We start from the raw sequence: 26,354 nt of genomic DNA on the forward strand, positions 1-26,354 counted from the left end.
TAAATGCACCAGTGGGAATTAGAAATTATGGGCTAGGCCCAATTCACTGAACACCTCTTCGTGGGGAGCTGGGAAGGTGTCAATGCATGTTGTGTGATGATAGCATTAAGCCATGGCAGTGCCTGTTGAAGAAGTGATGAATGGAGCTCTGTTCATATACAACAAGGCCACGGTGCCCCTTTCACACTGCCTCCAGAGAAAAGGCAACGAAGATAAGTTATTCAGAGGCCTCCCCTCCAGCTAACCAAGATATAATAATAAGTCCCATCACAAAACTTGCTTGATGCTCACCTACATTCTGCACTGCTAATGCCAAATGCACTAATAGGTTTCAGACATCAGAAAATGTTGCCCTCCAAAAATCTTAGAGCAGATAAATCGATCTTTTTTAGGATAGCTTAGTGGGTTTTGGTTACTTGAAATGACACTAATGTTGTAGTGACAAATTTGGTGGTTGTAGTAATGCTCTTAGTTTACGCTCTCGTTTCATTCAAGTTAGTTCTCAAATGTCACATGAGAATAGTCTTTCCTGACCACTCGATTTGAAATTCCAAGCCCTTCTCCCTACTCTGCCTCATTTTCCTTCACAGCATGTATTATTATCCAACTGATTTATTTGCTTATTGTCTGTCTCTGGTTACTAGAAATTTAAGTTTCATGAGAATAGGAATGTTTGCCTGACGTATTCATTGCTATATCCTCACTGCCTAGAGCAGCACTTGGCCAAAGAAAGAAAGAAAGAAAGAAAGAAAGAAAGAAAGAAAGAGAAAGAGAGAAAAGAAAAAAGAAAGAAAGAAAGAAAGAAGAAAGAGTGAGTGAATAAATGAAATGAATTACTTAAAAAGAGCAGAAAGAAATTAAATAAATACAATAACTCCTGTTGATAATATGAAGATCTAGGTTTAGTAGAGGGTCATGAGAATTATTCATTAAAGCTTCATTTATACTTTATTTTTAATCTCAGTGAAATTATACTGAAATGAAAACCTTTTCATAAAACCAAAATGTCAAGTTATAATTGATATATGGTTAGTGTTCATGAAAAGTTATTTACAACTTACCCTGTGAAGAATAGTAAACAATACTGTGAATCCCTTAGTTCATATTTTTATTTGTGTTCTCATTCATTCGTTTGTTCATTCAGTGTAACTTGTGTCCTAGGACGCATGTATCTGTAATATTTTGTAGAGTATACAAGTCTGTTCGACAGTGAGTGCACCATGATATAGCTTTACTGTGCAATAGGCATACGGGGGATTCTTGCATTTGAAGTGGTTATGTTCCATAAAGTCAGTGTGAATACTGAACCAGCGAATACTGAACCACTGCTCCTAAGAAGAATACAGGGTTAGGTTCCTGAGAACCTGCGGTCAACATTTTTGTCAACTGACCAATATATAACCACTGATTTGTGTGTGTTTCTGTTTAAGCTTATTTAATATATATTGTTGATTCATTAGCACCTAACTCCAGGCTAACAGCACTAGAACTCATACCTGAATGCAAGTTATCTAACATCTTTTCTCCCTAAGGAACATAGTAGCCTTCTTCCACTTAGGAACACTAGACCGCAATGCCGCCCTGTCCTTGGGGTCCATTTTAAATGGTGAAATCACCAACAAAAAGGTGAAAAAGGTGTCACTAAAATTAGAACACAAAAGGACACTTGTTTACAGCATAAGATCTGAAATGAGAAAGCAGGCCTCAGCTGGGATGTGTGCATCAGGTCACTGCTTTTTTGCCACTCTGCTTGTATCTGTGGGTGAGTGAAAGCACTGTGAACATTGATTAGGAGGTTACAAATAAATTTTAGTAAATTTGCAAATAAGGACTCTGAATAGTGATGATCAATGATTAGCATTCTTATAAAGAAGTCACCATTGAATACATTGCTATAGCCTCTTGACTGGTGAATCTGGGCATTATCATCTTTGCAAAACATGGCCACAATGAGAAGTCCTGTATTTCCATTCAACCAGGATTTATTGAGTCCTGACTGGACAGGCGATGTACTGGTGATGTAATGTACAAGACAAACACACCCCCTTCATTTTCCATAGAGCCCATAGATGAATATCTGTTACTCACTTTCTCCCTACTTTATTCTCTCTCCTTTTCCTCCTCCTCCTCTTCTTCTTCTTCTTTCTTCTTCTTCTTTCTTCTTCTTCTTCCTCTTCTTCTTCTTCTTCTTCTTCTTCTTCTCTTCCCTCTCTCTCTCTCTCTCCCTCTCTCTCTCTCTCATACACACACTCTCCTACCTCTCCTGATTTCTCTGTCTCTCCCCCAAATACTTTTAGACTCAGGGTACTGGTGGTACAGAGGAACCTGGATATAGCATCTGCTAGTTGGAAAAGGAAAGGTTCCCGAGTGTGGAGTGGACTTTAGGAGGACTCTCTTGGTGATGGAGAAAGGGCATGCAGTTTCCATCTTCTTCTCTTGGCTTCTAGAGTGACAGGGTTGAATGAGAGGATAAGGAGGTGCTATACCAGAAGGCCCAAACTTTGAGCAGATTTGTGGTTTCCCGAAGGCCACATCTGTTTTTTCATCAGTCATTCCTTCAGCCACATAATACTGACCAAGCCCCTGCGTTGTATGATACAGTGTGCTAAGCCCTGGGGAAGAGTGAGAAGAGTGTGAGCAGTCTATTTAGTTCTTTCCCCTCTCGAGAAGTGTCTTGAAGTGTCAAATCACCTAGAGGCATACAGTTTCTTTCCTACTAAGAAACACATAGTATTTAGGAAGGTCACAATCCTCGTTTCAGTTGCTCTTCCCACTCTGTGTGGTTTTGCCTTTAGCCACTCCGATATTATCTCTGAGCGTTTTTGCAGCACATTTTCCAGTACACTAACCGTATACAAGCCCAAACTTCCCTGTTAGTGCCAGTTTCATACAGCATTCTGTCTATTTAAGATGCGCTGTCATTGGATATGAAAGTAATGCTCCGGGAACCTCTTACCCTAGTATCGTTAGCTTTGTCACAAAACGAACTGAAAGGCTACAGATCATTCTAACTATAGCATTGTATCTACTTAGATGTTCCATTTCAATGACTCTTATTTAGATGACATTTTTACTGTTTTTAGTTGAAAGTAAACAGATAAGGCTGTACAATATATTTCTATATCTAGATCTATTCCTTCTGATATATCTTTATATCCTATATCTCTTTTATTATGGCCATAATACATATCCACCATAACACAATGAACTGGTCAAACAAGAAACTTCATTGTTTATCCTTCACTTTGCATGTCTAGCCACCCATTTCCTGCTTGTGCATTTATTTATTTATTTATTTATTTTTCATTTTTTTAATGTGTGTTTATTTTTGAGAGAGACAAAGGCAGAGACAGCGGGCAGGGCAGGGCAGGGGCAGAGAGAGAGGGAGACACAGAATCCGAAGCAGCCTCCAGGCTCTGAGCTGTCAGCACAGAGCCTGACGTGGGGCTCCAACTTGTGAACAGCGAGGTCATGACCTGAGCTTAAGTTGGACACTTAACCGACTGAGCCACCCAGGCGACCCTCCTGCCTGTGCATTTATAACCAAGACTATAAAGATGGAGGAGGAGTATGAACTAAATAAAAGAAAACAGATAAGAGGCACCTGGGTGGCCCAGTCGGTTGAGCGTCCAACTTCGGCTCAGGTCATGATCTCGCAGTTCATGCGTTCCGTTCGAGTCCCACACTGGGCTCGGTGCTGACAGCCTGTCAGCACCCAGCCCGCTTCCTATCCTCTGTCCCCCTCTCTCCATCCCTCCCCCGTCTTGCACTCTCCCAAAAATAAATAAATATTTTCTAAAACAGATAAAACGATAGCAGATAAATCTAGTAAGAAGAAAGATATATAAAAATGGAAAGAGAATCAATAGAAACTCAAATATGCAATGTTAGAATTCAGATGTACTCACATTGAAATAAAAGTAGGAACGTGTATACCAAAGTCAAATATAAATGACCTTTGAATAAGCAACTATTTAGGAATATTCATTCAAAACTCTTGCCTTCATCCTTCAAATTAAAGGCACCTGAGAGTTTCTTAGTTTGAAAATAGCAAACATTTATGAAGTATCTGCTGTATGCCAGGCATGGTTTTAAATGCTTTATATGTATGAACTCTTGTAATCATTGCAACAGCACTATGAGTAAAGTATTATTTTCATGTTATTTCATCTCTTTCAAATGAGGAAACAGGAACTGCAGAGGTTACGCTAGTTTTCCAGGGTCACAGAGCTCTTAAGAATGAAGCTGGATTTCAAACCCAAGAAGTTTGGCTCCAAAGCAATATTGCCTCAGAATACAAGTCCCAAGAAAGTTTCTAAACAACGCTTACAAATACTATCAGTGACACTCAAAGCATAATGTAATATATAAATGAACCTGATGTCCTTTTCACGTTCAGACTGAACAGTGCATCTTGAACTCAGTGTCCGCTAAAAAGGGGTCCCTTGAGAGCATACACAAATGGTTTAATTGGAAGAGTACATGATAAATCCTAAAGCTTTGGGATTCAGAAGAACACAAATAATAGAGAACCCTTTAGGATGCTTTCCTGAAAATGCAGAGTGAACAGGGAGAAGACAAGAACTCCTGCAACTTGTAACCATATTTTCTCAAAACCGTAGAAATGCTCATGCCATCACAGAATCTTCCACATGTAATGAGAGCAAAGTTTAATTGTGCAGGAATAATGCCAAGATATCTTTTCAACCTGCCTATGAACTCTTGTTTGAAGACTATGGAAGAGCCCAAGTGCGAGCTAGACTTAACTGTGGTCTCATTTGGGAGGTATTTTCAGTTAAAATAGTATTTAGTATTCTGGTAAAAGTTCTTGCCACTGTCTCTCTCTCTCTCTCTCTCTCTCTCTCTCTCTCTCTCTCTTTTTAAGATCTAAGAGAAAAATCTTTGCAATGCTTTAGAGCTGAATATTTTAAAAAGTATTTTAAGCTGAAGAGTATGCGCTTAGCCTTTGATTTCCATCCAATCCCAGAGGTGTTTGCTGTGGTGTATCGGCCCTGTCCTGTTTCCCAACATTCAAGCTGGTTGTTTAAGGACTCAGTTGTGACTACCTGGTGAAAAGCCTTAAATAACTAGATAAACAGCCCAGCTGCCAACCTAAAGCAATCTTACACTTAGGGGGTGAGTGGCCCAGGAAATTTGCTCTTTGTCATTTTGACTTGGGTTTGAAAATGGACCTGGGCTGCATTCCAGCTCAAAGAGCCGTTCACTTCCAAAGACTCCTAAATTGTCCCAAGGAGCTCATTTTAGCAGTGGATTATTTGTGTTTGGCCGGGCATCCTAATAGCAAAAGCTGTCTGCTTTGGCAAGCGAAGGCTATGGCAGGATTTAGAATTACTATCCCCAGTGTTTTTCTTGATGAGGTTATTTTTCAGGAAAGCAGTCCCCCACCCTCCATTTAAAAAGTGACACTGCCTGAGTGTTGTGCAGGCAGTCTTCTTGAACTCATAAAGGGCCTCCCACGGCAGGGTGGCCTGTTCTATGTATCAGAGGCGAAGTTGAAACAAACGAGAAGCAGCACCAGGTATTTACCAAAACCAAAGCTGTCTGAATGACACATTCATCTTTTCCTATACCCGAAGTGGCAGTTATTGGTTGACTAGGGATGAGGAAGAACTTGGAGGTTTAAATTTAAAAATAAGAACGATAAAGAATTTGTGAAAAATTTTCTTTAGGGGATATAGAGCGTAGGTACTTGAAGAGTCGATGCTTATTTATCTACACAGTTGTAAATTGGGCCTATTGTCCGACTCTCCCCCTGGCCTGTGAGGCCTCCAGGTTTTGCTTACCATCAGCTGGAAGCTAACTAGCATAGTACCTATACACTGCAGGGGCTCAAATGTTACCGGAAGGCAGAGGTGAGATTAGAACACAGGATCAGGTAATGCTTCACTCATCGTATTAGAGGAGTCCAAAATTAAGTACACGGGAAGATCCCCAGGACTGAAGGAAGGAAAAGTTAGAATTTCTACTTATATTTAGTTTTACCTCATTTATATACCTGTTTACATTTTAATATCAGAGTATGATACATGTAGAATTTAAAACAGATAATTAGGTGTATATTAAAGAGTGCTTGCTCAAAAATATTTTTACTGATGGTGGATAATGATAAAAATTTTTGAGTCCCACTTTGCTGCTTTATTTCCCCATAATTAGTCTCTCATAGGTGTCAATGGAGTTTATTTAATTTGAGTTTTAAAATAACCTGGTGGGCAGAATATGAATAGCATTTTACCATTGAAGGAAAAGGGGAAGAAAATACTAGTGCTAAGTGCTGGGGGTTTTATCCTGGTTAATCCTCACAGCAGCTCCCTTTTATAGCTGATGAAGCAGAATGTGCTATTATTTTCTGGAATAATTTAAAGAGAATTGGTATCATATCTTCCTTGTTGGGTAGAATTCACCAGTGAAATCATCTGGGCCTGTTTTGGAAGATGATCAATTATTGATTGAATTTTTAAAATAGATATAGGCCTTGGGGCACCACTGGGTGGCTCAGTCAGTTGGGCATCCGACTTGGCTCAGGTCATGATCTCACAGCTCATGGGTTCAAGCCCCGTGTTGGGCTCTGTGCTGACATCTCAGAGCCTGGATCCTGCTTCGGATTCCGTCTCCCTCTCTCTCTGCCCCCATACCCTGCTCGCACTCTGTCTCTCTCAAAAATAAACATTAAAAAAATTATTAAAAATAGATATAGGTTGATTCAGATAGGCTATTTCTCCTTGTGTGAGTTGTAGTAAATTGTGTCTTTCAAGAAGTTGGTCCATTTCACCTAAGTCATTAAATTTTTGATCATAGAGTTGTTCATAATATTCCTTTATCATCCTTTTGATGTCTGTGGGGTCAGTTGGGATGATCCCTCTTTCATTTCTGATATTAGTAATCTGTGTCTTCTCTTTCTTTTTATTCTTAGCCTGCTAGGTGTTTATCAATTTTATTGATCTTTTCAGAGAACTGGCTTTTGGTTTTGTTGATTTTCTCTATTGATTTCTTGTTTTCAATTTCATTGATACCTGCTCTGATTTTATTTACTTCAGCTTACTTTCAATTTAATTTCTTCTTTTCCAGTTTTCTAAAGTGGAGTCTCAAATTAGTGGTTTTAGATTTCTCTTCATTTCTGCTATATACATTCAATGCTATAAATTTCCCTCTAGGGACTCTTTTTGCTGCATCCTACAAATTTTGATAAATTGTATTTTAATTGTCATTTAATTTGAAATATTTTTTTTTATTTCTCTTGATGTTTCTTCTTGGACCTACATGTATTTAGAAGTATTTTGTTCAATCCCCAAATATTTGGGGATTTTTCAGTTATCTTTCTGTTATTGATTTCCAGTTTAATTCCATTGCGATATTACAGTATACTTTGTATGACACTTACTCTTTTAAATTTGTTGACATACATTTATAGCCTTGAATGTGGTCTGTCTTGGTGAATGATCCATGTGAGCTTAAGAATATGTTGACTGGGGATGCCGGGGTGGCTCAGTCAGTTAAGTGTCTGACTTCAGCACAGGTCATGGTCTCATGGTTTGGTGAGTTTGGGCCTCACGATGGGCTCTGTGTTGACAGCTCTGACCTCGGAGCCTGCTTCAGATTTTGTGTCTCCCTCTGTCTGCCCCTCCCCTGCTCATGCTCTCTCTCTCTCTCTCTCAAAAAAAAAAAAATAATAATAATAAACATGTTTTTTTTTAAATAGCATATGTTGGCTGTTGGGTACAGTAGTCTTATAAATGTCAGTTAGACAGAGCTGATTGATAGCTGTTCTTTTCAAATATAGACTTACTGATTTTCTGCCTGGTGGCTCTGTCAGTTTCTTAGAAAGAGGTGACTACTACAGTGACTAATTCTCCTTGCACTTCTGTCTCTTTTGCTTCATGTATTTTGATGCTCTGTTGCTAGGCACATACACATTAAGGATTGTTATGTCTTCTTTGAGAATTGACCCCTTTATCATGAAATACCTGTCTTTATCCCTGATGATTTCCTTACTCTCAAGTCTATAGTATCATTACTCCAGCTTTCTTTTGATTAATGTTAGCATGGTATATCTTTTCTATACCTTTACTTTTAGTCTGTTTGTATTTGTTATTTAAAATGGGTCTAGGGGCGCCTGGGTGGCTCAGTTGGTTGAGTGTCTGACTACTGATTTCGACTTAGGTCATGATACCAGCATTGTGAGATCAAGCCCTGCCTCAGGCTCTGTGCTGAGCATGGAGCCTGCTTAATATTCTCCCTCTCTCTCTCTCTCTCTCTCTCTCTCTCTCTCCCCCTCAGCTCCTCTCCCCTGCTTGTGTGTGCTCTCACTCTCTCTAATAATAAATAAATAAATAAATAAATAAATAAAGTTGTTTTTTTGTTCACAGTCTTTGCCTTTCATTGATGCATTTAGACTCTTCACATAAAGTGACTGTTAATATAGTTAGATTAATATCTACTGTATCTGTAACTGTTTTCCATCAATTACATTGTTCTCATCAATTACATTCTTCATTTTTTGTTTCTGTTTTTGCTTTCCACTCTTTCAGGCTTCTCTGGTTTTATTCAGCATTTTATATGATTCCATTTTCTCTCTTCTCTTAGCTTATCAATTATACTTCTTTCCAAAAATTTTTTTAGTGTTTGCTCTGGAGTTTGGAATATACATTTATGACCAATCAAAGTCCACTTTCAAATAACACTATACTGCTTCCTACACAGTTTGTCTACCTTATAGCAGATTATTTCCAATCCCTTCCTCCCCGCCTTCCCTTACAACACTGTGGTCATTCATTTACCTCATCTATAACCTATAATCACAGATTATATTTTTGTTATTATTTTGAACAAGATGGTACCTGAAAGGTAATTAAGAAAAATGAAAACAAAAGGTTTCATTTTACCTTCATTTATTTCATATCTAATGCTCCCCATTTGTAACCTGTATCATTTTCCTTCTCTCTGAAAACTTCAAAGTTTTCTTTTTTTAGAAAAGAAACTGCTTTTCTTGCAAAGTAGCTGTGCCTGTGACAGAGTTCTTCATTAGTCATCAAAATATGTGTCTGTCTGCAAGTCTTTGTTTCTCCTTTACATGAAGGCTAATTCTGGATACAGAATGTAGGTGTTGGTTATTTTCTTTCAACACCTTTTACTCCACTGTCTTCTTGCTTGCATGGTTTCTGAAGAGAAGTTCAATGTCATTCTTAAACTTGATCTTCTGTATGTAAGGTGGTTTTTTACCATTTGGATTCTTTCAAGATTTTTCTCTCTTTTTTTTTTTAATGTTTATTTATTTCTGAGACAGAGAGACACAGAGCATGAACAGGGGAGGGTCAGAGAGAGGGAGACACAGAATCCGAAGCAGTCTCCAGGCTCCGAGCTGTCACCACAGAGCCCGATGCGGGGCTCAAACTTATGGACTGCGAGATCATAACCTGAGACAAAGTCAGATGCTCAACTGACTGAGCCACCCAGGCACCCCAAGATTTTTCTCTTTGTATTTGGTTTTCTGCGGTTTGAGTATGACATGATTAAGTGTAAATTTTCCATGATCTCTCAGCTTTCTGAATCTAGTTTCATGTCTGTCATCAATTTAGGAAAGTTTTTAACCATTATTACTTGAAATGTTCTTTTCTGTTCCTTTTTCTATGTCTTCTGAAATTCCCAGTATGCATACATTAAACCTAATGTGATGAGTTCTTGTGAACCTCTTCGATATCTTGCACGTTCTATTTCACTTTTTCATTCTCTTTTCTTTTTGAATTTCAGTTTTGTAAGTTTCTACTGACCTGTCTTCAAGTTCACTGATTCTTTCCTCATCTGTGTCCAGTTTACTGATGAATCCATCAGAGCCATTCTTTATTTCAATTACAGTGTTTTTGAATTTTAGTATTTCCTCGGGTTCTTTTTTTATAGTTTTTGTCTCTCTGCTTACATTACCTATGTGTCCTTGCATGTGGCCCACTCTTTACATCAGCACCTTTAGCTTATTATTAGTCATAGTGAAATCCCTAGCCTTATAATTACAAAATTCCTGCATATCTGAGTCTGTTTCTGATGTTTGGCTTGTGTCTTCAGATTTGGGTTTTTTTGGGTGTTTTTGTTATTGCTTGCCTTTTAGCATGAGTTTTAAATTTTTGTTAGACACTAGTCATGGTATATTAAGTAAAAAGAACTAAAGTGCATAGGTCTTAATATGAGCTTTTATGTTTTCTGCCAAGGAATTAGGCTATTTACTGTTTGCTATAGCTGTGGTATCAGAGTTAAAATTTTCTTCAGTGTCCTTTTTCTTTTCTTCATTGTTTTATTTGAGTGTACTTAGAGACTCTTTAAATAGGGTCTCAGGCTTGTAATGATTTTGGCTGTGATCCCCTGCTTTCATACAGGAGCCTAATGAGGTGGTGGTAAGTTGTGGGAGGGGAAATGTTCTATAGTCCTATGATTAGGTCTCAGTCTTTTAGTGACCCTTAGTTGGGTATTTCTCTTCCCTCAGATTGGTCAGGCTTTGATGATCCCCCAGGCCGGTAAAATAGTTTCACTTAGGATAGGACTTGTTAAAGAGACCAGAGCGCTCTGGGAATATTCATAAATGGCTACTTTAACCCTTCCCCTCTGCTGGAAGCAAGAGTTAGTTCACAGTGAGAACCGGGTAGACCTCCTAGGGGTAAATCTCAGGACAGCACAGGAGCCCTCCTATCACAGGACCCTTCAGAATTCTTAACTGTCAATTAGTCTACACTGAGCCACCAACAATTTGTCAGTTACAGTTGAAGGTGTTCGTGGGGTATTGTCTTCAGTGTGCTTCTCTTCCCGAACTTCTCCTCCCAATAAGTTGTGATCCTCTGTATCTGCCTGTCCCTCCCATTTTCAAGGAGGAAGTTTGCCCTGTGACCTCAGTTTGCTTATGGATCCAAGAACAATTGACTTCAAATATGTTCAACTTTTTCCTGTCGTGATGTGATGGGAGTGATGACTTCCAAATTCTTTTTTACAAATTGGACTCAGAAACCAGAGTCCAGATGAGTAAACAAATTCAAGTAGATTGAAGACCTCATCCAAGCTGAGAACACTAGTAAATGGTAATGCAGGGATTCCCACATGGTTCTGGCTAGGCTAGAGCTTGGTGTGGGGCCCAGCACATGTTTGACAAATGAATCAGTGGCCCCAAAGCCAGGCCAGAGCCCTTTGTACTATGTCACACCACCATTGTCAAAAGTCAGTGATCAGACGGGGTCCAGGGTAACAGGGTTTAAAGAAAATAACCAAACAAAAACTCCCCTCGGTAAAAAATAAAACAATGGAACATTCTTAGGGATATTACTGACAGAAACAAAAAATTACCTGCATAATAAGGGAAAGCGTTAGTACAAAGGAAGCCTAATCAGCACTAGAATACTTTGGTCAAATGTGGAGAACTACCTGAGATGTAAGAGATAAAGAAACCTCAGACTACACCATTTCCATTTTTTATCAGTTTGGGAAACTGCTACTTCTAGACAGGTGTTCAGACTATGAAAGTGGTTCATAAGACAGATGCAAAGATGATTTTGAAAGGTTGGAAAGTGAGGTCTTTGGAGGAAGAGCATTCTGTGTCTGGAGAAGAGGAGGGTGGAGGTCAGCTGAATAGGTCTGCAAGCATGTGAAGAGTATGCCCACCTCTAACTTTTATAGAGCACAAGGCCAGAGCACCAAGAGCTCCACGTAAAATTAAGACCAAAAGTTGGCAAAATATCAAAGACGAGGATTTAATAATTGTTACCATGACTCGGTTATCTATTGGTGGGTCTGTAATATTTGGGTGAGTGATAAAAGACATAAGTTATACGTAATTATGTAGTGCATATAATTTATTTTCTTATATTTATTTCAGCAGAGTCATTAATTATATTTTTATTTTTTTATCGAATTTTATTTTTATTTTGTTTCTGCTTTTAATTTTTTTAATGTTTGTTTATTTTTGAGAGAGAGAGAGACAGAGACACAGAGTATGAGTGGGGAGGGGCAGAGAGAGAGAGAGAGACATGGAATCCAAAACAGGCTCCAGGCTCTGAGTTGTCAGCACAGAGTCTGATGTGGAGCTTAAACCCACAAACCATGAGATCATGAGCCAAAGTCGGATGTTTAACCCAGTGAGCCACCTGGGCACCCCTTTTTTATTTAATTACATTTTTAGAACAAAGATTTTGATCTAATTATTATTACATTATTAATGATGATATAAACTGGATTTTAAAAGAAAATGTGAATCTATTTAAGACTTTGTAAAGTTTATTTATTTATTTTGAGAGAGACAGAGACAGCACACATGAGGGAGGGGCAGAGAGACAGGGAGACAGAGGGCTCCAAGCAGACTCCTCAGTGTCAGCACAGAGCCTGACATGGGGCTCGAACTCATGAAACCATGAGATCATGACCTGAACCAAAACCAAGGGTCAGACGCTTAACCAACTGAGCCACCCAGACGCCCCAGAAAATATAAATCTATTTAAAACATATACAGTTTGAATACATTTTTATCAAGTATAGATTAAAGTAAGTGTAAAAAACAAAAATTTTAACTTATTTCCATGTTTTAATGTAGCAGGATTCATACACAGAGAGTCCTGACACTGAGGCTTTTCTTTCCAGGAAGCAACTTTATTCCTGCCTGCAGCACTCAGTTGGGTTCTTACCAAAGAACTGAGCCCCGATCACCACGTGGTGTAGTTTTTTAAATACATTTTTTACTTCTTTGTCTCCCATATATGGTAACACACAAACATGTAGTCTGATTAAGTGGTCTCATGGTACAAGGTTGTGAGGGAAGTTGTCACATATGTGTATAGTCAGGTTGCCTTGAGGTATTTTTTTTTCTTTCCTTAGGGAAAGGATCTTACCACGTTAAAAATGAGTTATTTTAATTCAGAATTATCTATTATATCAAATGAGTTCATTTAATTCAGAATTATCTATTATATCAAAATGAGGGATAAATATAATTAATAAATATCAAAAGTTTAAACTAAAATAATAAAATTAACTTTTTCATTTAGTTTATTTTTATTTTTATTTTTATTTTATTATTTTTTAAATGAAATTTATTGTCAGATTGGTTTCCATACAACACCCAGTGTTCATCCCAACAGGTGCCCTCCTCAATGCCCATCACCCACTTTCCCCTCCCTCCCACTCCCATTTTATTCTCAGTTTTTAAGAGTCTCTTATGGTTTGCCTCCCTCCCTAAGTTTTTTTTTTTTTTTTCCCCTTCCCCTCCCCCACGGTTTTCTGTTAACTTTCTCAGGATCCACATAAGAATGAAAACATATGCTATCTGTCTTTCTCTGTATGACTTATTTCGCTTAGCATAACGCTCTCCAGTTCCATCCACATTGCTACAAAAGGCCATATTTCATTCATTCTCATTGCCAAGTAGTATTCCATTGTATATATAAACCACAATTTCTTTATCCATTCATCAGTTGACGGACATTTAGGTTCTTTCCATCATTTGGCTATTGTTGAAAGTTCTGCTATAAACATTGGGGTACAAGTGCCCCTATGCATCAGCACTCCTGTAACCGTTGGGTAAATTCCTAGCAGTGCTATTGCTGGGTCATTAGGGTAAATCTATTTTTAATTTTTTGAGGAACCTCCAGACTGTTTTCCAGAGTGGCTGCACCCACCCAGTTTGCATTCCCACCAACAGTGCAAGAGGGTTCCCGTTTCTCCACATCCTCTCCAGCATCTATAGCCTCCTGATTTGTTCATTTTAGCCACTCTGACTGGCGTGAGGTGATATCTCATTGTGGTTTTGATTTGTATTTCCCTGATGAGGAGTGACGTTGAGCATCTTTTCATGTTCCTGTTGGCCATCTGGATGTCTTCTTTAGAAAAGTGTCTATTCATGTTTCCTGCCCATTTCTTCACTGGATTATTTGTTTTTCGGGTGTGGAGTTTGGTGAGTTCTTTATAGATTTTGGATACTAGCCCTGTGTCCAATATGTCGTTTGCAAATATCTTTTCCCATTCTGTCGGTTGCCTTTTAGTTTTGTTGATTGTTTCCTTTGCAGTGCAGAAGCTTTTTATCTTCATGAGGTCCCAATAGTTCATTTTTGCTTTTAATTCCTTCGCCTTTGGAGATGTGTCAAGTAAGAAATTGCTGTGGCTCAGGTCAGAGAGGTTTTTTTCTGCTTTCTTCTCTAGGATTTTGATGGTTTCCTGTCTCACATTCAGGTCCTTCATCCATTTTGTGTTTATTTTTGTGAATGGTGTAAGAAAGTGATCTAGTTTCATTCTTCTACATGTTGCTGTCCAGTTCTCCCAGCACCATTTGTTTAAGACCCTGTCTTTTTTCCATTGGATATTCTTTCTTGCTTTGTCGAAGATTAGTTGGCCATACTTTTGTGGGTCCAATTCTGGAGTCTCTATTCTATTCCATTGGTCTATGTGTCTGTTTTTGTGCCAATACCATGCTGTCTTGATGATTACAGCTTTGTAGTAGAGGCTAAAGTCTGGGATTGTGATGCCTCCTGCTTTGGTCTTCTTCTTCAAAATTACTTTGGCTATTCGGGGCCTTTTGTGGTTCCATACAAATTTTAGGATTGCTTGCTCTAGCTTTGAGAAGAATGCTGGTGCAATTTTGATTGGGATTGCATTGAATGTGCAGATAGCTTTGGGTAGTATTGACATTTTAACACTATTTATTCTTCCAATCCATAAGCATGGAATGTTTTTCCATTTCTTTGTATCTTCTTCAATCTCCTTTATAACCTTTCTATAGTTTTCAGCATACAGATCTTTTACATCTTTGGTTAGGTTTATTCATAGGTATTTTATGATTCTTGGTGCAATTGTGAATGAGATCAATTTCTTTATTTGTCTTTCTGTTGCTTCATTATTAGTGTATAAGAATGCAACTGATTTCTGTACATTAATTTTGTATCCTATGACTTTGCTGAATTCATGTATCAGTTCTAGCATACTTTTGGTGGAGTCTATTCCATGTATAATATCACGTCATCTGCAAAAAGTGAAAGCTTGACTTCATCTTTGCCAATTTTGATGCCTTTGATTTCCTTTTGTTGTCTGCTGATGCTAGAACTTCCAACACTATGTTAAATAACAGCAGTGAGAGTGGACATCCCTGTCATGTTCCTGATCTCAGGGGGAAAGCTCTCAGTTTTTCCCCACTGAGGACAATATTAGCTGCAAGCTTTTCATAAATGGCTTTCATGATGTTTAAGTATGTTCTTTCTATCCAGACTTTCTCGAGGGTTTTTATTAAGAAAGGATGCTGAATTTTGTCAAATGCTTTTTCTGCATCGATTGACAGGATCATATGGTTCTTATCTTTTCTTTTGTTAATGTGGTGTATCATGTTGATTGATTGGTGAATGTTGAACTAGCCCTGCAGCCCAGGAATGAATCCCACTTGATCATGGTGAATAACACTTTTTATATGCTGTTGAATTCGATTTGCATGCATATTCATCAGGGATATTGGCCTGTAGTTCTCTTTTTTCCCTGGGTCTCTGTCTTGTTTTGGAATCAAAGAAATGCTGGCTTCATAGAATGAGTCTGGAAGTTTTCCTTCCCTTTCTATTTTTTGGAACAGCTTGAGAAGGATAGGTATTATCTCTGCTTTAAATGTTTGGTAGAATTCCCCAGGGAAGCCATCTGGTCCTGGACTCTTATGCTTGGGAGATTTTTGATAACTGATTCAATTTCTTCACTGGTTATGGGTCTGTTCAAGTTTTCTATTTCTTCCTGTTTGAGTTTTGGAAGTGTGTGTGTGCTTAGGAATTTGTCCATTTCTTCTAGGTTGTCCAGTGTGTTGGCATATAATTTTTCATAGTATTCTCTGATAATTGCTTGTATTTCTGAGGAATTGGTTGTAATAATTCCATTTTCATTCATGATTTTATCTATTTGGGTCATCTCCCTTTTCTTTTTGAGAAGCCTGGCTAGAGGTTTATCAATTTTGTTTATTTTTTTCAAAAAAAACAACTCTTGGTTTCATTGATCTGCTCTAAAAGTTTTTTAGATTCTATATAGTTTATTTCTGCTCTGATCTTTATTACTTATTTTTCTTCTGCTGGGTTTGGGGTGTCTTTGCTCTTCTGCTTCTAGTTCCTTTAGGTGTGCTGTTAGATTTTGTATTGGGGATTTTTCTTGTTTCTTGCGATAGGCCTGGATTGCAATGTATTTTCCTCTCAGGACTGCCTTTGCTGCATCCCAAAGAGTTTGGATTGTTGTATTTTCATTTTCATTTGTTTCTATATATCCTTTAATTTCTTCTCTAGTTGCCTGGTTGACCCATTCATTCTTTAATAGGGTGTTCTTTAACCTCCATGTTTTTGGAGGTTTTCCAGACTTTTTCCTGTGGTTGATTTCAAGTTTCATAGCATTGTGGTCTGAAAGTGTGCATGGTATGATCTCAATTCTTTTATACTTATGCAGGGCTGTTTGTGACCTTGTGATCACCCAGTATGTGATCTATCTTGAAGAATGTTCCATGTGCACTCGAGAAGAAAGTATATTCTGTTGCTTTGGGATGCAGAGTTCTAAATATATCTGTCATGTCCAACTGATCCAATGTATCATTCAGGGCCCTTGTTTCTTTATTGATCCTGTGTCTAGATGATCTATCCATTGTTGTAGGTGGGGTATTAAAGTCCCCTGCAATTACCACATTCTTATCAATAAGGTTGCTTATGTTTGTGATTAATTGTTTTATATGTTTAGGGGCTTCCGTATTTGGGGCATAGACATTTATAATTGTTAGCTGTTCCTGATGGATAGACCCTGTAATTATTATATAATGCCCTTCTTCATCTCTTGTTACAACCTTTAATTTAAAGTCTAGTTTGTCTGATATAAGTATGGCCACTCCAGCTTTCTTTTGACTTCCAGTAGCATGATAGATAGTTCTCCATCCCCTCACTTTCAATCTGAAGGTGTCCTCAGGCCTAAAATGAGTCTCTTGTAGACAGCAAATAGATGGGTCTTGTTTTTTTAATCCATTCTGATACCCTATGTCTCTTGGTTGGAGCATTTAGTCCATTTACATTCAGTGTTATTATTGAAAGGTATGGGTTTAGAGTCACTGTGATGTCTGTAGGTTTCATGCTTATAGGGATGTCTCTGGTACTTTGTGGTCCTTGCAACATTTCACTCACAGAATCCCCCTTAGGATCTCTTGTAGGGCTGGTTTAGTGGTGACGAATTCCTTCAGTTTTTGTTTGTTTGGGAAAACCTTTATCTTTATCTCTCCTTCTATTCTGAATGACAGGCTTGCTGGATAAAGGATTCTAGGCTGCATGTTTTTTCTGTTCATCACATTGAAGATTTCCTGCCATTCCTTTCTGGCCTACCAAGTTTCAGTAGATAGGTCTGTTACTACTCTTATGTTTCTACTTTTGTAAGTTAGAGCCTGTTTATCCCTAGCTGCTTTCAGAATTTTCTCTTTATCCTTGTATTTTGCCAGTTTCACTATGGTATGTTGTGCAGAAAATCGATTCAAGTTATATCTGAAGGGAGATCTCTGTGCCTCTTGGATTTCAATGCCTGTTTCCTTCCCCAGATCAGGGAAGTTCTCAGCTATGATTTGTTCAAGTACACCTCCAGCCCCTTTCTCTCTCTCTTCCTCTTTTCAAATTCCTATTATACGGATATTGTTCCATTTGATTGCATCACTTAGTTCTCTACTTCTCCCCTCATACTCCTGAATTTTTTTATCTCTCTTTTTCTCAGATTCCTCTTTTTCCATAATTTTATCTTCTAATTCATCTATTCTCTCCTCTGCCTCTTCAATCTGAGCTGTGGTCGCCTCCATTTTATTTTGCAGCTCATTTATAGCATTTTTTAGTTCCTCATGACTATTTCTTAGTCCCTTGATCTCTGTAGCAATAGATTCTCTGCTATCCTCTATCCTTTTTTCAAGCTCAGCAATTAATTTTATGCTATTATTCTAAATTCTTGTTCCGTTATATTGCTTAAATCATTTTTGATCAATTCATTAGCTGTCCCTACTTCGTGGAGTTTCTTTTGAGGAGAATTCTTCCATTTCATCATTTTGGGTAGTCCCTGCTGTAGCTCCAAACTGCAGGGCATGTCCCCTGTGCTGTCCAGAGTAACTTGTGTTGGTAGGCGGGGCTGCAGTCAGACCTGATGTCTGCCCCCAGCCCACTGCTGGGGCCACAGTCAAACTTGTGTGTACCTTATCTTCCTCTCTCCTAGTGGCAGGACTCACTGTGGAGTGGTGTGGCCCCTGTCTGGGCTGCCTGCACACTGCCAGGCTTGTGGTGCTGCTTCGATGAGATCTGGCCAAGGGCGTATTAGCTAGGGTGGATCTGCAAGGTAAGCATAGGGGCAGGAGGGGCAGGCTTAACTCCCTTTGCTGTCGGTGGTCCCCTGTGGGAGGAGCCCCGCAGCACAGGGAGGGAGGCAGGCCAGTCAGAGGGATGGAGCCACAGAATCCACAGGCATTTGCACCGTGCAAGCAAGTTCGGTGACAGGAACTGGTCCCCTTTGGAATTTCGGCTTGGGGATGGGAGAGGGAGATGGCGCTAGCCAGCGCCTTTGTTCCCCCACTGAACTGAGCTCTGTCTTCAGGGGCTCAACAACTCTCCCTCCCCACGTCCCTTTGCCCTCCGTGCTCTCCGAGAGCAGAGCTGTTGACTTTTAACACTCCAGATGTTAAGTCCCACTGGCTGTCAGAACTCATGGAGTCCGGCCCCTCCGCTTTTGCAAACCAGACTCGGGGGCTCTGCCTTGCCAGGTGGGCTGCCCCTCCACCGCCCGGGCTCCCTCCCGCAGGACTGTGTAGCGCACACCGCGTCTCCACCCTGCCTACCCTCTTCCGTGAGCCTCTTGTCTACCTTGGCTCTGGAGAGTCCATTCTGCTAGTCTTCTGGTGGTTTGGGGGTTATTTAGGCAGATGGGGGTGGAATCTAAGCGATCGGCAGGACGAGGTGAGCCCAGAGTCCTCCTACGCCTCCATCTTCCTTTAATCTCTCATTTAGTTTTTTGAAAAATAAATTGCCATGTGTATTTATAAAAAGAAAACACTTGGGACGCCAGGGTGGCTCAGATGGTTAAGCATTCAACTCGATTTCGGCTCAGATCGTGATCTCACGGTACATGAGATCAAGCCCTGTGTAGGGCTCTGTGTCAACAGTACCGAGCCTGCTTGGGATTCTCTGTCTTTCTCTCTCTCTGCCCCTCCCCGACTCTCTCTCTCTCAACATAAATAAAATAAAATAGATAAATAAAATAAATAAAATTTAAAAAATAAAAAGAAACTTTAAAAAGAAAACTCTTCACAGTTGTAGATTTCTGTGTGCCTACATAAAAAATCACTACTATGCTTCACACATATGCCTAACTTCCATACATTCAAATTTAAGAGTAATATGAATTATTTACTACTGCAAAATGCTCCTACTGTGTCATTGGCAACCCTTGCAAATACCGTGTTGATTCCTGAGTACCTCTAGAATCACAATTTGAACTAAAAAGAAAGCAAGAATATGGATATTGGGCACCACAGGAAAATAGTACTTGATTATATAAAGTTTTGTTGCATTTTTGCTATTTTTTTCAAATTAATTAGTTTTTTATCTAAGTGTTTCTGTCGCTTAAATTCTCTTCATACTCAAAAGCAGCGTCTGTTAAAGCATAACTGCCTTCATGTCCCTTGGGCTCTGTCACTTTGTTTCACTAACACAGAGCAACAGGTGTGGGGCTTCTCCCTGGGGCCTGGATAACGTTGGTCCTAAAAGCAGAGAATTAGGGTTAAGAGCTCTAGCCGGAAGAGAGAGCCAGGTCCCTAGTGGCAAAGATACTCACATGTTCTTCAGTACATGTATGTTTTGTGTGTTTGTAATGGATGAACTCTGTAAGAGGTGGGCTCAGGGCAAAGGTCCTTGTTTCCAAGTTTTTCTTAAAAAAAAACAAAAAGGGGCGCCTGGGTGGCGCAGTTGGTTAAGCGCCCGACTTCAGCCAGGTCACGATCTCGCGGTCCGTGAGTTCGAGCCCCGCGTCAGGCTCTGGGCTGATGGCTCAGAGCCTGGAGCCTGTTTCCGATTCTGTGTCTCCCTCTCTCTCTGCCCCTCCCCCGTTCATGCTCTGTCTCTCTCTGTCCCAAAAATAAATAAACGTTGAAAAAAAAAAATCTTTAAAAAAAAAAAAAGAGAAAAAGAAAAAGAAAAAGAAAACTATCCCAAATCATCTCCATTAAGTATAGGCCTCCTTTACAAGGAGACACATATATTTTTTTATAGTCTGACCATTTATCGATAGCATTCACTGTTGATTTAGTACTTTACCTCTTTTTTTTTTTTTTTCAACGTTTATTTTTTATTTTGGGGACAGAGAGAGACAGAGCATGAACGGGGGAGGGGCAGAGAGAGAGGGAGACACAGAATCGGAAACAGGCTCCAGGCTCCGAGCCATCAGCCCAGAGCCTGACGCGGGGCTCGAACTCACGGACCGCGAGATCGTGACCTGGCTGAAGTCGGACGCTTAACCGACTGCGCCACCCAGGCGCCCCAGTACTTTACCTCTTATTGTGCCTTTTTAACATGCATGAAGAGCATCCATTTGTATCACTCAAATGCTGCTTCTCTGGGTACTGAGTAAAAAAAAAAAAAAAAATGATTTTTCCCCTCTAAACTCCTTTAGCATTCATTTGAATCAATGCTATGGTACTTACCACAGTCTGCCCTCTGTTATGAGTATTTGGCTATATCACCTTTCCCATGTCATTCATTCAGTCAACAACTATTTCTTACCAAACAAAGCACCGATTCCTATGAAGCTTATAATCTCATGTGGGACACAAAATAAATAAATATTCAATCTCCTGGAGTGGCAATTAAGAAAATAGAGCCAGTTAAGACAATAGAACGTTTTAGGAGTGCTATTTTATATATACAGGTAGTCTGGGAAGGCCTCTGTGAACAGAGATGTGATAAAAGGAGGGAATGAGCCACGGAAATAAGTGGAGATAAAGCTGTCTAGGTGGAGGCGTCTGTAACTATAAGGACTGGAAAGAAATGTGTTCCGTAAACAAGTGTTGCTAAAGAGGGTCAAAAGAGGGGGAATGTAGAGGAAAAGAAGTCATGTCCGAAAAGGACCCAAAAGTACAACTATGTGGGGGGACTTATAGGTCAAGGTAAAAAAATTTAGATTGTAAGCTCCTTTAAGATAGGTGACTAGGTGTGGTCTTTGTGTCACTCAGAGGTTCTTAATAGTGCCACCCATGACTATGACAAGCTATGTGTTTAAGGAAACTTCTGTACCTCTGGCTTTCAACTGATAACAATTATCTGTTAATTTTGTCTGATTTGAGGATATGACAGGAAATGTGAAGTGCAGTTAAATAGCTATCTAAGGGGCGCCTGTGTGGCTCAGTCGGTTAAGCGTCCGACTTCGGCTCAGGTCATGATCTCGTGGTCCGTGAGTTCGAGCCCCGCGTCGGGCTCTGTGCTGACCGCTCAGAGCCTGAAGCCTGTTTCAGATTCTGTGTCTCCCTCTCTCTCTGACCCTCCCCCGTTCATGCTCTGTCTCTGTCTCAAAAATAAATAAACGTTAAAAAAATTTAAAAAAAAATAAATAAATAGCTATCTAAAAGTGTAATATAATATAAATTACAATGAAATAATAATAATAATAATTGGGGCGCCTGGGTGGTGCAGTCGGTTAAGCGTCCGACTTCAGCCAGGTCACGATCTCGCGGTCCGTGAGTTCGAGCCCCGCGTCGGGCTCTGGGCTGATGATGGCCCAGAGCCTGGAGCCTGCTTCCAATTCTGTGTCTCCCTCTCTCTTTGCCCCTCCCCCGTTCATGCTCTGTCTCTCTCTGTCCCAAAAATAAATAAACGTTGAAAAAAAAAATTAAAAAAAAAAAAATAATAATAATACAAAGTAAGGTCTCTGTGGTAATCTTTGATCTTTTTCCTCCCAGGATTTCCAAACTGTATTACCATCATTTGATCTCTTCTCAAAGTATGGAAAATTATATTCAAAAGCTGGACAAATTATATAAAGGTATGCTATTTTGCTAAGAAGTATTTCAAAAAGTATATTAAAAACATTTTAAAAATCAAACAAGATTGACTTTAACTCTCAAGCATTTTTAAAACTGTGCTATATTTATCTATAATAAAAATTTATCTTTTGTTCTGATTTAATGGCTTTAACATTCAAAAATCATGGATTTTCTTTTTCAAATCTCCAAAATAGACTCAAAACACATTGAGAGAACTGACAAAAATCTGAGGTAACCTTTTAAGTTAATTAATACAGTAAATAGGTTTACACAATGCAATGAAAAAAATACTGATAGTGTCCAAAAGTTAAAATAGTATAAAATATTATATTCAGTATGTGTGCTATTTGAAATATGAGTTGTCTTTAGGGGATTCCAAACAAGTAGTGTCTAAGGTCTCTGATTATCAAAGTTTACAGTACAGAAAAGAACAGAGATACCCATATAAACTTCAAGATCACAAAATAAGCTCTCAGTGAAAACTGTTTAATTGCTGAGAAGTTTTAGAATAGCAAGTGATTATAATAAAGTAAGACTAATAGGGATTGTGGCACTTTCAACCAAATTAAAGGAGGTATGGTAAGAAGACAGCAAAGATGACTACAGTTGAAGGAAAAGCGCAGCAGTAAGAAATCATGCTGGGTGAAATTCCCTAGGTAGCCTCTCCCACCAAGAAGCAAGGGAAAAACAGGACTGGTTCATTGGAAAGGGCACAGAGTAGATTCAAGCAACTTGGGTTCTGTAGATTTCACGTTAGTTTAACTTCTCTCCCCACTTACAACTTTGGATGCCTCAAAGTTGTTCTATATGTTAAACGTAGACACTAATATCTACCTCTTAACTACTCCAAAGGAATATATGAAGGGGAATATATGAAGGGAAATATGAAATATCCTGAACTAATACAAAAGCATACATATAATGCCAAGTGGAATTGTGGTTTCAAAGGTTTATAAAGTATCAGCACAGACTGGAGCATCTATCTAGTATCTGTGACTCACAGGATGAAGTAGTTTTAAAAAAATTTTAACCTTTATTTATTATTGAGAGACAGAGAGAGACAGAGCGTGAGCAGGGGAGGGGCAGAGAGACAGGGAGACACAGAATCCAAAGCAGGCTTCAGGCTCTGAGCTGTCAGCACAGAACCCGACGCGGGGCTCAAACTCACAAACTGCGAGATCATGACCTGAGCTGAAGTAGGTGCTTAACCAACTGAGCCATGCTGGTGCCCCCAGGATGAAATGGTTTACATAAAATTTTCCATATTTGTGTATGACTTCAGATATTAGTTCAAAGATAGAGCCCATTATAATGGTGAAAGGTTGAAAACAGCATGAACACTCAGTAAATGCTGAGTTAAATAAATGAGGACATGAAATGCAACATTCTGAAGACATCAAAAATACTAACATAGATCTTTACCTATTAGTTTGAAAAAAAATGATTATAATATATTTCTAAGAAAAGAAGGCTGAATTCAACAGAACCTGTGTAGTCCGATTTCATTAAAACTGTGTGTGTGTACATGTATATATATAATGTGTATGTATATATAAAAGCACGCATGCACTTATTTGCATATTACATGCATATGTATACATCCTTAAAAGGCAAAATGTTAGCAATAGTTATCCCTAGATAGTGAGATTATGATTTCCTTTTTGGATGACGCCTCTTTGTAGTCTCATTTTATGAAATTTGCCTCTAATCAGACAAAAGCAAAGTGTTGAAACAAAATACTCCAATAGGGGCTACTTGCCCTTCTTTACCAATTATAGAAACATCTTGACTTTCTTCTATTCAATCATCATAATTTAGAGACAATTATCTTTTTTTCTGAAGACAAAATAATTACTTGCTAAGTTATTTATAAGGAAGACAAGGATGAGTAACAAATGTTTCACATTACTTTTAATTAAAAAGAGTGCCCAATGCACAAATATGTGACGGAAATATGAGATAGAAATTAAAAAAAAAATGTTTGCTAACGCTTCTCTTGGATCTGGAACTATTTTGTGAATTGAAAATATTATCAAAATGTCATCTCCTCTTCTTGGAAAGGAAATTAATGCCTGGTGTTTAATTTTGGTAAGTGGAGGGTAGCAGCCTTAGCTGAGGCTCTCCTATTAAGATTTAATTTCAGCAAATACAACAGAGTGCTTCTGTTCTTTGTAAAGAAGGCCAAGACGGGGACACTTACCCCAAAGTGTTGAATAAAGATGCCATAGTAATTTTTTGAGCTATCTATTTGATTGCTTCAGCTTCAAGGTAGTTCATCACTTCACTATAATTCACCCTACATTGCCTCTTACACCCATACTACATTTTCCCATCAGTCCGATTAGAATAGTGATGCCTTTACCAGATTAATCTTTCTTTCCTTAGCACGTCTGCGTTTAGGATAAACAGAGCCAACGCTACCCATTTTGATTAATACACTAAGATTTCAGCCTGGAAATGGCTGAGAGTGAATTAGATTTTAAACACGCACATATTTTAAAATCTGCTCTCTGAAAAGAATATGACTCCTTATAATTTCTTTAACTTTTCTTTATAACTGCTTACTTCTGTAACCTTTGGTTACAGTTTCCTAAAGGCAGCTTTGTTGAAAATCAGATTATACTAGAGCCTTTGGAGGATATAGACTGCTTTGCCATAAAGACTGCTACATCCATCTTTCCAGGCAGAAGAGTTTCTTTAAGGACTCAAGTGAAATAAAAATTAGCAAAATAAGGTGAAATCATTGGTTAGTCTGGCATCAGTGTGAGTTGTCTTGCATTATGTGCTCTCCAAGTTTTTCAGGTTCTTCTTTGTTTGGTCCAAGCTATCTTTCTGCTAAAATGTGGTTAAATTTTGAGGCCAGATGAGTTGTTTTAATTAAATTATGATGCATGAAAACCAATGTACTTCCCCCCCCCCCGCCATCCCATACCCCTTTTCATAGGAATTTGGCACATAAATCACTCAAACAGCTGAGAAAAAAAATTAAAATAAAAAGTACATTTAGTCAGCACCTGAGTTAGGAAAGGGTGCTTTTTCCAGAAGAAATAAGGTCTTAGCAAACGTGTAAGGAAAAAGAAGGTATCTGAAGAGAAAGAAATAATCAGGCATATAAGCTATATATATGCCTTTTGGGGATTACTTTTTTAATTCAATAAGAGAAATGATGAAACTTTGGGCATTCTACGTGTCTGGTTGCACATATGATTGGCATGTCTACCAGGAGCTGCAGCAGTGTAGACAGAGATCAAAGAATAGGGTAATTCCAGCAGGGCTGGGCATGAATCATATCATGGTGTAGCCTCCCAGACTTCTAACTGAGCTAACTCTATGTGAGGAAGATTTAAATAGAGAATTTGAGAACTCTTGTTACTGGGTTCTTTTTCTTCATTCATTGTACCGTTTTGTTTTTAGAAAATAAAAGAAGACAAAAGGTAAAAAGGAGGCTAAAGTGTGAAGTGAGTGTGGAATAGAAGGACCCCCACTGCCTGGATTCCTGGATTCTACTTCTGTGACTGCTGAGTGACCTTGACACAAGTCTTTTAACCTCTGAAGTTTCTCTCTCTCTCTCTCTCTCTCTCTCTCTCTCTCTCTCTCTTATTTGTCCCAAAGAAAAAATTGGAAACACCTTTGGTTCATTCAAAAATTCTGCAGTTATAATAGTAAAATAAAAATGAATATCCTACAGAAAATATACTTAAACCATACTTCTTACAGTGATTCAACGAACTATAATGTTTTATAGCCAACTGCTCACAATTATAGTGTGGATCTATGTACACATAGTGTGTGAATAGTGGGTCTCTTGCCTCTGAGAATGTCTGTCACAACCACAGCCCCTGGTGACCAAAAGTGCCATAAATGGCTCCCCTGAAGTGGCCATATTCTGACCCCATTGCCCTAGTCACAATGGATGAAGCCAGTTTGGGGTACCCAAGTTAAAGGCAGCCAACACGTAAGTATGAATGATGAATGGTTTAAAGTATGAGTGGAATGAAGTGGTATGGTGTGACAGCTCCGCTCTGAGGGAAATAGGGACTCATCAGACCCATTAGAACCCCCTCAGGACATTGAACTTGTGAACACAAAGACCAGTGGGTATGGGACCAGAAACGTGTAGCCTCCCTCAAATCGAGAAGACATTTGCGGGTCTCTACTGCAAAGAGAGTGAAACAGTAATCTGGCCATTAAAGGTTGTGCTTAGCACATTGAATTCACTTAATAAGTGGTTTCTGAATGAAAAACAAGTGTCTCACTGATTAGATTGTGAAATTTTAGGGTACGCCTTCTAACCCTTTGAATCTGTAATAGCAATTGGCAGTCTATTAGG

At 38.9% G+C, this 26,354-nt stretch overlaps 1 long non-coding RNA gene across 1 annotated transcript in view; it reads left to right on the forward strand.

Annotated features, from left to right (window-relative positions):
- The window catches only part of LOC115505475, a 61,245-nt gene extending 35,533 nt beyond the window's left edge, over positions 1-25,712 (forward strand). Inside the window, exons 2-3 of the long non-coding RNA XR_003966041.1 lie at positions 21,941-22,023; positions 25,439-25,712. This is a non-coding gene — a long non-coding RNA (uncharacterized LOC115505475). The remainder of the gene's footprint in view (positions 1-21,940; positions 22,024-25,438) is intronic.
- Positions 25,713-26,354: the final 642 nt, after the last annotated feature.

Source organism: Lynx canadensis, chromosome F1 (assembly GCF_007474595.2).
Source record: "Lynx canadensis isolate LIC74 chromosome F1, mLynCan4.pri.v2, whole genome shotgun sequence".
Classification (NCBI taxonomy): Eukaryota; Metazoa; Chordata; class Mammalia; order Carnivora; family Felidae; genus Lynx; species Lynx canadensis.